Raw genomic sequence first — 13,066 nt, 5'->3', positions numbered from 1 at the left:
TTAGTCTAATCATTAGACTTTTTAGGCCTGGAAAAGTAGCTGATAGATCTTTAAAAAAAAAAAAAAAAGAAAAAAGAAATTTCATATGCTTTCTTTTGTTGCAACTGATTGCTAATATTATACTTCCTCTTTTCATTTCAGTTTCACAAATGGCAAACTAGAAATTCTAACTTAGGGGGAGTATTATGTGGAAAGTTAATGCTAAAACTTAAGGAGGTTGAATGTTCTTTTCCCCAACAGAAGTACTTCCCCACTTTCCTTCTGTGGCTGAAGTCTCCATTACAACACAGCCTGCAAGAAAAAGCTGGCAATGTGAACAGAAAAACCACTGATCTGGGCAGCTCAGAAAAACCATCAACCCAAACTTCCCCCCTTGACAGCAGTAAGTCTACCCTAGGTTACAATTCAGCTGAATTGCTTGTGCATGTTGTCTGGAACAATTTATTCTCTTTATGAGAAAGGGGGAAAATTATCCAACATCCATTGTCTCCAATTTATGTGATTAATGGACATCAGCCAATATGTGCAAGCATAATAGGAGAAAGACAGGTTAGAAGAGCCTGTCAGAGAGGGACTTCTGAGGATGCTCCCTCAGGCTTAGCTTGGCAGTTAATCAAACAGTTCTTCACCAGCCACTAAGGCTTTCTTCAAAGGAAGCAAAGTGGAGGATCAGGAAACATGACTTCGGAAGCCCTTTTTACCTGCCCTAGAGCAAGTATCAAACATTTGCCTTCCGTCAAGGTGCAAGTTCAGGTTTATTGTCTTATGTGTGTTCCTCAGTATCCTTCTCTAATGAAAGTGATGGAAAGAGATCTCCCCCTCACCAAAGATTTTGTGCTGTGTTGGTGCTGGTGGTGGTAGTTTTATTTCTAAATGAGAAGTTTCTATATCTGTTTGATCATGACTGCCTATAAAAATAGAGACTGCATGAGTCAACCGGGGATGATCTACAGTCAGCAAGAGGACAAATCTGTGTTTCTCTTGTTTAGCCCATCACGAGGTTTCCCTGTTTCTTATTTTCAAAGGGATGGTAGGAGGCTGTGATAAGCAGACTTGAGTCACTGTAGGGATTCAGATGGAAATGACAATGCTTTTAAATGTAATTTACCACATCTGACATTATTTATATCTAACCCATTGTATCCTAAGGACTTTTTAATTGCAAACCTTGTTTCATTCATGGAATCGACCCATTGGCATTGATATTAATGGTTAATGCTGTCAAATTTCTCTCACAATATTATTCCTTGCAAAATGTTTCTGCATGGTCAGATATTCAGATGCTCCATTTCCCCAGTTAGTACAATGAAACAGTCCTCTAGAGTTGTCTCTTCCCTCTTTCTTTAGATAGCTTAGAATATGAAGCCCATCGACTTTCTCACCACACAGAATTAGTCATTTATACTGACTTCTCAGTATGACACTTGGGATCTATTCAACTCTAGTAGTGTCATTGAAACTTCAGCTATAAAACTTAAATTCCCCAAATCTAATGATTTCCTTTTCCTTTACACCATGGACATTATAAGATCGTCTTCTAAGACAGGTGATATCCTCCTGATGAGATGTGTTGGGAAATGGTTCTAAATGCAAAGATCTGAAATTTCTGATTGTCCCAAATCCCATTTCCCTAAAAGTCACATTAAAAAAAAAAAAAAAAAAAGTTCAGTATCTTTGTTGCCAACATATACAATTTTCTCCTAGAAAAAGGGATTTACCAACCTTGCTATTGCTATTATATGCATGTATTATGACTTGCCTGGCAAATTACCATTTCTTAGTAGATACTCAATGATAGTAAAATTATAATTTAGTACTTCTGTTCCTTTTGTCAAGATGCATACACCTCTGTTACACGTCTACTCAATTTGATTTTCTTTAGTCTTTGTCATTTTAGCTGTGAACTGATATTATCTCAGGAAATCTGAATCCTAGTGTCATAATGAATCCTCTCCATAGGCATACATTCTTAGATGATAACATTATTTTTCAAGGTATTACTGACCAAATTGTGTTAGAAGATTGACTCCAGGTAATCAAATGATAGTTGATGAGGTAAGTCTTAACATTACCTTGAAGTAGATATCTAATACCTACTTGGCAGATCTCATTTGTGTGTGTGTGTGTGTGTGTGTGTGTGTGTTAATTCTGTGTTTCACTGAAATATAAATATACTAGGGCACACAAAAGAATGAGATTGGATGAAGAATTCATTTAACTTATTAGGCAACTTCCTTTTGATAGACGGTTACCTCTTACTGCATGTGGATATATCACAGGGAGACTTAAACATCTGTTTCTTCCATTTTTAGCCTTAAGAGCAAAAACTAAATATGAGTTTTATACCATAAAAGTAGTTAAAATTCATTACTTTCACAATTTGTGTGTATAAAACATTAAAATTCTTATGTTAATTAACTTTCTAGATATTTGCCATAAAGATGACACAAGGTTGTGTCTATGTGATTAGAAATTACTCTGTCAACTGACTATACTGAGAGATGGCTTTCACAAGCCCATTCTAATTTTTTCAGCCCTGTATATCTTTGTGTGTATGTTTCATGTATTGGAAATTTAAAATAGTAAGCTCTTTCAGTTTGGCAGCCTAATATAACAAATCAGTTAATAAGAGAAAAAGCATATTACTTTATATATTGCTATATATATAAAATTCTATAGTTAGCATTTTTATATTAAGTATAGAAACTTAAGTAAACTAAGAACAATACTATATTATTAAAACAAAATGTGATTAACTATGCCAAGGTCTAATGACTAAGTAGAAGAAAACAAACTATAATTCAATATGAGACAATCAGATAACAATTTTATAGGATATTTTAGCTTCAGTGCTCCTTATCAACTAATTTTCCATTTAAGTAAACTGACACATAAAAAGACAGAGGCAATAAAATGAGATTTTCGGCTAAAACAAATTTTTTCACAATTAAACCATGATTTAACATGATTTAAAAAACCAAACATTTTAGTCTCAGTGGGTTTCACATGATTAGAAAAATGGTTTAAGGGGCACCTGGGTGGCTCAGTGGGTTAAGCCGCTGCCTTCGGCTCGGGTCATGATCTCAAGGTCCTGGGATCTAGTCCCACGTCGGGCTCTCTGCTCAGCAGGGAGCCTGCTTCCTCCTCTCTCTCTCTCTCTCTCTCTCTGCCTGCCTCTCTGCCTACTTGTGATCTCTCTGTCAAATAAATAAATAAAATCTTTAAAAAAAAAAAAAAAAAGAAAAATGGTTTAAAAGTAAGCATCCTGGGATTCCCATGTCAGGCTCCCTCCTCAGCAAGGAGTCTGCTTTTCCCTCTCCCTCTGCCCCTATGCCCGTTTGTGCTCTCTCTCTGTCTCTCTGACAAATAAACAAAAACTTAAAAAAAAAAAAAAAGATATAACTGGAAGATTTGCATATGGAAATGTTGGCAAGAAATCTCTGAAAACTTCTAACACAAGCTAATGTGTATTTTCTATGTATTAAGCTTAATTTAGAAGTTCTTTCTGAAGTCTTTTTGCTTAGTAGCTGAGTAAATCAGGTATAACCTAACATTTTCTTTAAAAAACTATTAACAAAAATAATATTTAAATTGAATAAGTGATACTTGCTAAGTAAATATTGATAAAGATTGAAAGCCCAATTTGAACACTACTCATATATTGAACTGCCATTTACAATCTAAGACCACCTATTTCAATTCTGTATATATTAAAAAACAGGAAGCAGATTTCAATTAGTGCACATCACACTAAAAAATATAATTTGAAGAATGATATATAAAACATTGCCCAAATTTTTGTGTACTAGAAGAATGAAGGACCTGGTCAACTTCTTCAGCAAATTTGTACTAGAACTAATTTTTATTTTCAATTATTTACAGATTCACAAACAGTATCAAAGTTGAAAGGTGCCATATGCTCTTCACCCAGTTTCTCCAATGTTTATACATTAGGTAATAGGGCAGTATCAAAACTAGGAAATCGATGTGGGTACAATGTGTATACATAAAATTCTACGCCATTTTATCATACGTATAGAATTGTGTAACCACCACTGCCATCAGGATACGTAACTATTCTATCTCCACAGAGATGTACTAATGTCTATAGTTCAGTCAAGCGAAGAGTAGAAACCTTAGTCCCTTTCTCTTCTCCAGTTTGTAATATAATTGTCTTAAAATTTTTTTCTGCATACATACATACTTGATGTACAAATACATATTAAAGTCTACATCAGACACTGTTATATGGTTATACTTTTTGTATTGAACATCAGTTTAGAAAACCTAAAAAAAAAAGTATATTGTATGACTTGATTTTTTGCTTTTATTTTTTTTCAACTATTTGTTCTTTCTAACACCTTTTACTTTTGTGACATTTGCCTAACACTTTTAGCAAAGGGGCTATTTTTAGGGGCATATCCACTTATTCCCAAATAAACATAGAGCAAGAAATCAGCTATTATATTGATGTTTCCTAATATGCCCATTTTTGTTTAAGGGAAAAGATTAAGAATCTTTTAGTAGCAGAACTGGAGTTGAGAACAGTTTAATCTGTGTGTTATTTTGTGAAAGGTCCTCAGATTAAATAATGAGTGCTTTTTTTTTTTTCTTACAAGAAAGGTAATTTTGACTAGTTCTTATATTTGCATATCTAAAAATAAAAATGCATTGTGAGTAAACTTTAAATTCTCTCTCCTACCTTGTCCATATCCAGCTAGATCTAATCCCCTACAGTTTAAGTAATTTAGTGTTTACTTTTACTTATTACCTATTTACTTATTACTTATTACCTTATTACTTTTTACTTTTACTTATTTACTTATTACTTATTAATAATGACATTATTAATATCATTTTACATTTTATGGAAGTGCAGATTTAGGTTATTTTCACCATTTACACACTCTTCATTTTTTCCTTCTTGGAGACATGCCATATATCTTATTAATAAGTTCCTTATAGATAATTTTAATGGTATCTTCTATATCTCTAAGACAAACAGTTCTGCAAGGAATGATGTTGCATATATGTCAGCTTACATTAAGAGAGACAGCTGTGGAAAATATTTCTGGTAATTTAACAACCAGGTAAAATTAAAGGGCATGTATCATTTTTAAATTTCCATCATTAATCCATGAGGCCGACCTTTCCATATAGCTCTGACAACTACATTTGTTGTAGACCTTTTCAACTAAGAAATTCAATTTTTATTATGATTTTTTTAATCTGTTAGTTTTTTTAAGGCTTTTTGTAGTTTTGACTTGAATTTCACTTTGTAGAAGTGAGATCATATATTCATACATGCTACAAATACTTTTAACCTAGTTTAGTATTTGTGTTTTGACATTGTTTATAGGATTTTTATTCTCCTTTTAATTTTTTTTAAAGATTTTGGGAATTTTCATTTTTCTTGTAGTTAAATTTCTCAGTTTTGGGTTTTTTACTTTTTGGTCATTGTTAAAACAGTTTACAGCATTTCATCTCTTATTATTCTCCATAGCCATTATCACTTTCTACTGCACGCTTATTACAATTAACTTATTTATTGCATGCATTCTGCTCCCATAAAATCCTAAGTGTCATGAGCATAGAGATTTTATTGAACTGCTATATTTTCTGTACTTAGAATACTGCCTGGCAGAGTGATCTATAATTATTATTATTATTATTTTTGTTAAATGAATGGATGTAGGTTTTCTAGATTAGAATTTTATAAAGGGTAACTCAAATATGGTGTGCAGATTATATTAGAGTTGGAAGGCCAGTTGAGTACTGTTGTTCTTTCTCCACTGAAAAGTAACTGGAAAAAATTCTAATTAAAGATCAATGATTAGGAGCTAAGTAGTGAGAGTATGTCATAACCATGGACTCTGTGTCATAGAAGAAAATAAAAGTACTCGTTTATTCTTTGAAAGATAATCAAATGGCTTATTTCTTTAAATTATATAACATACACACACACACACACACATATTTTCTACACTTTCTGAAGATTAGCTACTTGGGGGCGTGTGGGTGGCTCAGTTGTTAAGCATCTGCCTTCAGCTCAGGTCATGATCCCAGGGTTCTGGGATCGAGCCCCATATCAGCCGCCTGCTTGGCGGGGAAACCTGCTTCTCCCTCTCCCACTCCCCCTGCTTGTGTTCCCTCTTTCTTGCTGTGTTTCTTTCTGTCAAATAAATGTTTTTAAAAATTAAAAAAAAAATACTTAAATTACCAGTGGAAACCATATAAAGGTATTTTCTTTCAGTGTCTCTACCTATACAATTTAATCCTATTTTAAATGTTGAAAACTATGAACTTTAAGAGCACTTTGAGACTACTAAATTAAGAAGAAAATTGACCTCATGAAAAATTTCCAAAGAGAATACAGATAAAACAGAAAGGAACTACCAAAGAATAAGTTGGCAAATTGGCACTTGGTGTTCCCTGAAAGGACAAAATTTAGAAGTATTTGGAAAAAGATAAACTAGGATGTAGATGTGGGGAAAGGCTGGAAAGTGAAGCTAAAAGACCTAAAGGTTGGGTTTGGTTTTGGGTGGGAAGGGGGTAGTTAATGGTAGCTTTGGGGTTTCTCTTTGAAGGCAAGTGCCTTGCCATTGTAGATATGGTATTAAGAGATGGTCAACTGGCAGGCAAGTTTTGTTTCCTTTAAGCAATTTGTGTTACTGAACATGGAAATTTAAAGAATGTGTTTGAATCTCTCATGGGTGAAGGGCACATGTAGCCCCACTGAAAAGGCAATTGCCAAGAAATGACTGTTTGCAACAAAATTAAGTAGTAAGGTACTATGGGTTGAGCTGTGTCCCAGCAGAATTCAAGTATTGAAGTCATACCCACCCCTTCAACCCTCACAGTTCAGGGCATGACCTTATTTGGACATGGGTCCTTGCAGATGCAGTAGAGATGAACTCCTACTGGAGTAAGGGGGGCCCCTCATCCAATATGTCTGGTATGCTTATAAAATATTTGGACACATAAGTAGACCTGCACAGAATGAAGAGGATATAAAAAGATGGACATCTATAAGGCAAGGAGCAAGGCTGTGAAGAGGCCCCTCTCTCAGCCTTCAGAAGGACCAAACCCTGTAGCCCTGTTGACACTGATTGTGGCTTTCTAGCTTTCAAAGCTGAGAAAGCATTTTTTTTTTTTTTTTCCTGAAGCCACTCAACTGGTAGTACTTTATTATGGTCTTTAATTTACACAATAGAATGGTTACTGTGATGTTTTAAAGGAGTTTTCACTCAAGAATAAATATTACTTTATCTGCCGTAGGTTTCCAAAAACTATTCTGAATCTTAACAGAGATCTATTTTTTTCTGGGCTATTTTTTTTTTCTTCTTCTTATGCCCACTGGCACATTTCTATTTATTTTCTAAGGAATATTTAAGTGAAAGCCCTAATTTTAAAGCCACTTGCAAAGAGAGGTTTCTTTTCATCAGTTTCTAGCCTGGTCTACTAAGTCAAACCATTCCTAACAAACATGCAATTAATGCACAGTGAGGCTACAGGTTTACAGAATATAAGATGCAGAATTTCCATGGCTTTGATATCTACACTTCTTTGATGTTAATTCTGTTAGAACTCTAAATAAAACAATTTCTCTCCAATTTCTACAAGCTACAGAAGATTTGGGGAAGAGGGTTCATTTTCCTATTCCAAGGACATTTCAGATAGAATACGACTAACCCATCTGATCATGGTCAGAGGAGCTGGCTAATCAGTTTGATCTAGTTCCTTTATTTATTTATTTTTTCGATTGAAGTGTTACATGTTTGTTTCCGAATTTGCAACAAAAAAAGTAGCGGAGTTCACAAATAGTATAAGCAAAAGGCTAAAGCACAGTGGGAATGCACTCCATTGTCAAGGAATAGCATTCTTTTTTTCCTATTTATCACACAATGTCATTCTGGGCATTGTTACACTAGGGTTTATGACAAACTGTCTCAGTACTTTATAAAAATGGAATTTTCAAATAAATGACTGATCTACTATTCCATATTAAATATCTCTAAGTGCTTCTACATTTACATAGTAAAAGATAAATGTGCTCCTTCCTCCTTTGTCTTTGGCTCTGTTTTATGGAAAATAAGGTATATGATGTATAAAACATGTTTTAACTAACAATGTTCTTATTAATCATTTTAAGATAAAAATTTGTGGTTAAAAAATCTTGCAGAAAGTTATCTTCCATCCTCAATTTTGTTTTTTTTTTTTAAGATTTTTTAAATTTATGTACTTGATAGATCGAGAGAGAGAGAGAGAGAGAGAGGAATCAGAAGTAGGCAGAGAAGAAGCTGCTCAACCAACTGAGCCACTCAGGCGTCCTGTGTTTTTTTTTTTTTTTTTTTTTTGAATTAAGTTTCATTTATTCTAGGGCAAACTCAAAAGGGTTTTTTTGTTTGTTTGTTTTCTTTTTTAGCAAATCCTAGCACATTATTAACAAAAAAATCTGTACATTTGCCATGATACACTTGAAAGTGAAACAAATAAGATATAAATACAGATATGGATGTAACATGAAAAGCCCCCCAAAAAACAAAAACAAAACCCAAAAAACCCAACCTGGGGGTGTGGGGACCATGCGTGTGAACACAGCGCCAACAAAACTATTGTGGTGGCTGAGAGGGGTGGTGGGGGGAAGCAGGCTCCCTGCTGAGCAGAGAGCCTGAGGTGGGGCTCGATCCCAGGACTCTGAGATCATGACCTGAGCCAAAGGTAGAGGGTTAACCCACTGAGCCACCCAGGCGCCCCTTAGTTGTAACTTTATATTTGGCCATAAGTATTGCTCACTTTATACCTATCTATTCACCTGTACAATTATATAGAAATAGATTTCTTATCAGATATAATTTAAAATATTTAATACTTTTAATTATTGAGCTACAAAATCATACTAGAAACTGGGTTCTAACAGAATTAATATAGTCTAGATGGGAAAGTCACTACTATAATCGCTAATTTGTAAGTGTTTTACATGTGCCAAATAGTTTTAATTATGACTATGACTCTCTGACAAGAAATAATGTTAGTAGTGTGCCTGAGTAGCTCAGATGGTTAAGCAGCTGACTCTTGGCTTTGGCTCAGGTCATGATCTCAGGGTCCTGGGTTGGACTACATACTCAGTGTGGGGTCCGCTTGTTGATTCTCTCTCTCCCTCTGCCCCTCCCCCTGCAAGTGCCCTCTTGCTTGTGTTCTCTCTCTTTTAAAAAAAAAAAAGAGAGAGAGAAGGAAAGAAAATTTTTTAAAAATACTCTTAGTATTTACTTTTTCTAAATGTAGAGATAGAAGCATGGCCAGGTAAGTTGACTGCTAAGTAATTAAAATAAAATGTGATATGCACTGTATAAGTAAGTAAATAGTATTATTCATTTATGGTGGGGACAGAAACCAGTTTGCCTTAAGAAGGTAGAAAATGAATTCATAAAGTTGGCAATGTTTGAGCTAAGTTTTGACACAAAAGTAGAAATTTTAGAGGGGAGAAAAATTTGCTGGGGTGGGGGGGAATATAAGATGACCAAGAATAGCTCATCTGTTCTATTCATGTGAGGATTTTCTCAGTGGAAAAGAGCAAAACCCTACTAAAGCTGGCTCAAGAAATAAGGGAAAGTTTATTTTAAACAGGCATAAAAATCTCAGTGAAATAGCATCCAGGAAGTGTGATGAATCAAGGCAGTCTGTCCATATTTCCGTCTCTGAATGTCCTCAATGACTAAACTTCTGAGCCTGCAACACTTTGTTTCTCCCTTTTGACTGACTTCCTACTCTGTTATTTTTTCTGCACACACATAGCTAATGGCTTTCTGGCCTCAACCTACATAACTTTGTAGCTGAGTTCTCCATGGATTACTATATTTATTCTTCAGTGTATATATTGGAAGTTGTCAGAGAAATCTGATTGGCCTAGGCCATCTTTTCATGCCACAGCACACACGTTATCTCTAGTACCTTCTATATATCCAGAAACTGAGTTAGGTATGACGCATACTCTTGTCAAGTCTATAAGCAAACATCCATTAACTAAATCTACTGGGTACTACTAGAGGATAATTGGTTCAGTATGGCAGGTATATATACATTGGCATTGACAATACAGTAGGATAATGGAGGGCTTTCTTTTTCATGCTACTAACCTTGATCTTGGGGAAGGTCTAGTTTTTAAAAACTTTACATGTCATAATTGTACTAGTCCTTTAGAATTATCACTTCTGGACAGGTGAAGAGTAAGCAGAAGTAAAGATAGATAACAGGGGACAATTGTGGAGATCCAGGCTAAAGAAGTAACTCAAAATGACAGGCACTAATCCTTAACAATGATGACAAATTTAGTATGTTCACAGAATGTCTTTCTGATTCTGAAATGTTAACAGAGGATGGAGTGTTTGTTCCTTTTCTATTTGGCAGAATGACTTGAGGGGTGAAAAACAAGAGAAAAAAATGAGGAAATGAGGATGTAAACCAGAACCAAGAGATTGGTGAAGAGAAAAAGAAAAGGCGAGTAAAGGATTATTATAGGATTTTTGTATCTGCTATATTATTTTTCAAATAGGAGATAAAAGGTACTCTTTTCTTATAAAAATAATAGCATGTTTTAATCCACAAGAAACAAAAGCATTTTCAGACAAGAACAGATAAGGAATAGAAAAAGGAATTTAGAAGGAAGACAGAAGTGTGAGTTGGTAGTCCTCTGTGCATGAGAAGGTAATCTATTGGGGGGAACTAAACTCAGGAACAGGCTAATATTGGAAAAACATTTCTTAGTTGTTAAAATTATCCATGATGGAGGCATTAGAGTAAAAAATCTGACTATGGCAATAACAACAGTAATAAAAGACAACCACCTATTAAGTGCTCCCATATTTCACACTAAGTACCCTATTCAGGTTATTGTATCTCATCTTCACAACACCTCCAAGATGCATAGAGTACAATCATTTTATAGAGAAGAACATAAAGGCATCAAATAAGATAATACTCAAGTTATTAATCATTTCAGTAAGAGGAGTTGAAATCCTTAAACCTGTAGTCTTCCTGTTGAATTGTAATACCTCCCTGGAGTACTGTTGAGAGTAGACAAACACCATGAGAAAGTGGGACCATGTAATCCTTAAGTTTATAATACTTAAAGGAGAGGCTATTAGATACAGGCAGACATAAGCTCCATAATTTAGGGATTAAGATGCCACATTCAAGATGGCATACTTTTATACTTTGGAAAATAATATTTTTGAGAATAAGGATTTCCAAAAATTGGAAATACTTCTGTTTTATTACAAATTATCAAATAAAGGGACGCCTGGGTGGCTCAGTTGGTTAAGCAACTGCCTTTGGCTCAGGTCATGATCCCAGAGTCCTGGGATCTAGTCCCACATCGGGCTCCCAGCTACATAGGGAGTCTGCTTCTCCCTCTGACCTCCCCTCTCATGCTCTCTCACTCCATCTCTCTCTCTCTCTCTCTCAAATAAATAAAATATTTAAAAAAAAACAAATTACCAAATAAAGAAGTAAACTGTAAGAGAGATCAACTAAAAAAATCAAATATGTGAGGATTTTAAAGGAGCACAGATTTTACAAGATTGCATCAATGTTGGAACAAATGACTTAGAATATAGATGTACAAGACATTTATAGTGTCAGGAATACTAAATAATACTAAATAATAGACTGTGCCAAAAGCCTGTGAAAATTATTTTTAAAAAGGATGTGTGTGTTTTAACTATGTGAAGACTAATACAGAAGCAGAGAACTCTATCACTTGAAGATACAATATTAACAAAATAATAAATGGAATAATACCATAAACAGGAAACTAATCTTTAATCTAAATGTGTTTAAGAAAAATATTCTTAGGAAAGAATGACACCCAGTACATTAGAGACCACATAACTGTTTTAATGAGTTCAATTTTTTGGTTTTTTTTTTTTTTTTTTTAACAACTATTGGAAGAAGTTTAAGATAGGCTTTCACAACCACTTATTGTTAAGAACTATTGGGGAAAGAATCCTACTTTTTCTCCCCCCTCAGGAAGAAAGGAACATTCTATAAGCTATCAGTGGTAAACCTAATCAAACTCTGAGATTATTCAGCAGATGGTTTATAAAACAAAACAAACAAATAAAAAGTGGTGTTTACTAAAAGTCACAACAGGCCTATCAACAAATTTCAACAGAAGTCAAATGGATTAAAAATTACAATATGCTTTAACAGGTTATGGCTGTTTCTACTATAATTTTTTCCATTTCTTTTCTTGTAAAAGAACCCTTACATTCTTTTGTGGAACCATCCCCACTCTACTCTTGGTCCTTGGTTGGTCAGGCATGGACTAGGTTTTGCAGTCAAAGAATTCCATCTCTCAGGCAAGCCAGTTGAATCAGTTAGACAACAAGCAGAGCCCTGGGATGTTTCTGCAACCAATTGCAAAAAGGAAAATCCCTTCTTCTGGCACTAAACTAGAAGAATATGAGTTTGTGTCCTTCTAGTGGCTATTTTGTATTGTGAGGAAAATGTAACTGAGAATGTCACCAACAAAAGAGAATTTCTAGGATGAGAGAGGCAGATCTCTAACAGCAAGTTTTGATTATTTGGAATTTTCAGGTAAATGAAACAGTGCTTTTGCTTATGCCACTTTGAGTTAGTTGGAACTTAGAGTTTTAATTCTGAAATTGATCCGTGGAAGTAGATTATTAAAATTGGAACACTTAAACTATGGGCTAAGGTTATTTATTAACACAGAATGAGGGTTCTCCCAAACGTTAGTTGAAAAATGAGTGATAACTGTTATAAAGTAGGAAAAGTACTTATACCACCATGTTCAGGCAGATTCACTTGGTTCTCAGATTTTTACTTCTCTGAGGCTAGCTTGGAAATTCTGTAGAGAAATGGCAGTATTTCTAGAATGTGTCAACTGTTTTGTGTGTGTGTATGTATGTGTGTCTTTCAATAAGTTCCTCCAAGAAAGAGACTAGTTTTTCTAAACAGTCTCTCTGAAAACAGAAGGAATAAATAGAACCTAAGGTAGAAAAGCTCTTGGTGCCAACACTGGTTGGCTAAGAATATGATATTC

Source organism: Mustela erminea, chromosome 5, assembly GCF_009829155.1.
Source record: "Mustela erminea isolate mMusErm1 chromosome 5, mMusErm1.Pri, whole genome shotgun sequence".
Classification (NCBI taxonomy): domain Eukaryota; kingdom Metazoa; phylum Chordata; class Mammalia; order Carnivora; family Mustelidae; genus Mustela; species Mustela erminea.
This window is presented reverse-complemented; position numbering follows the sequence as displayed.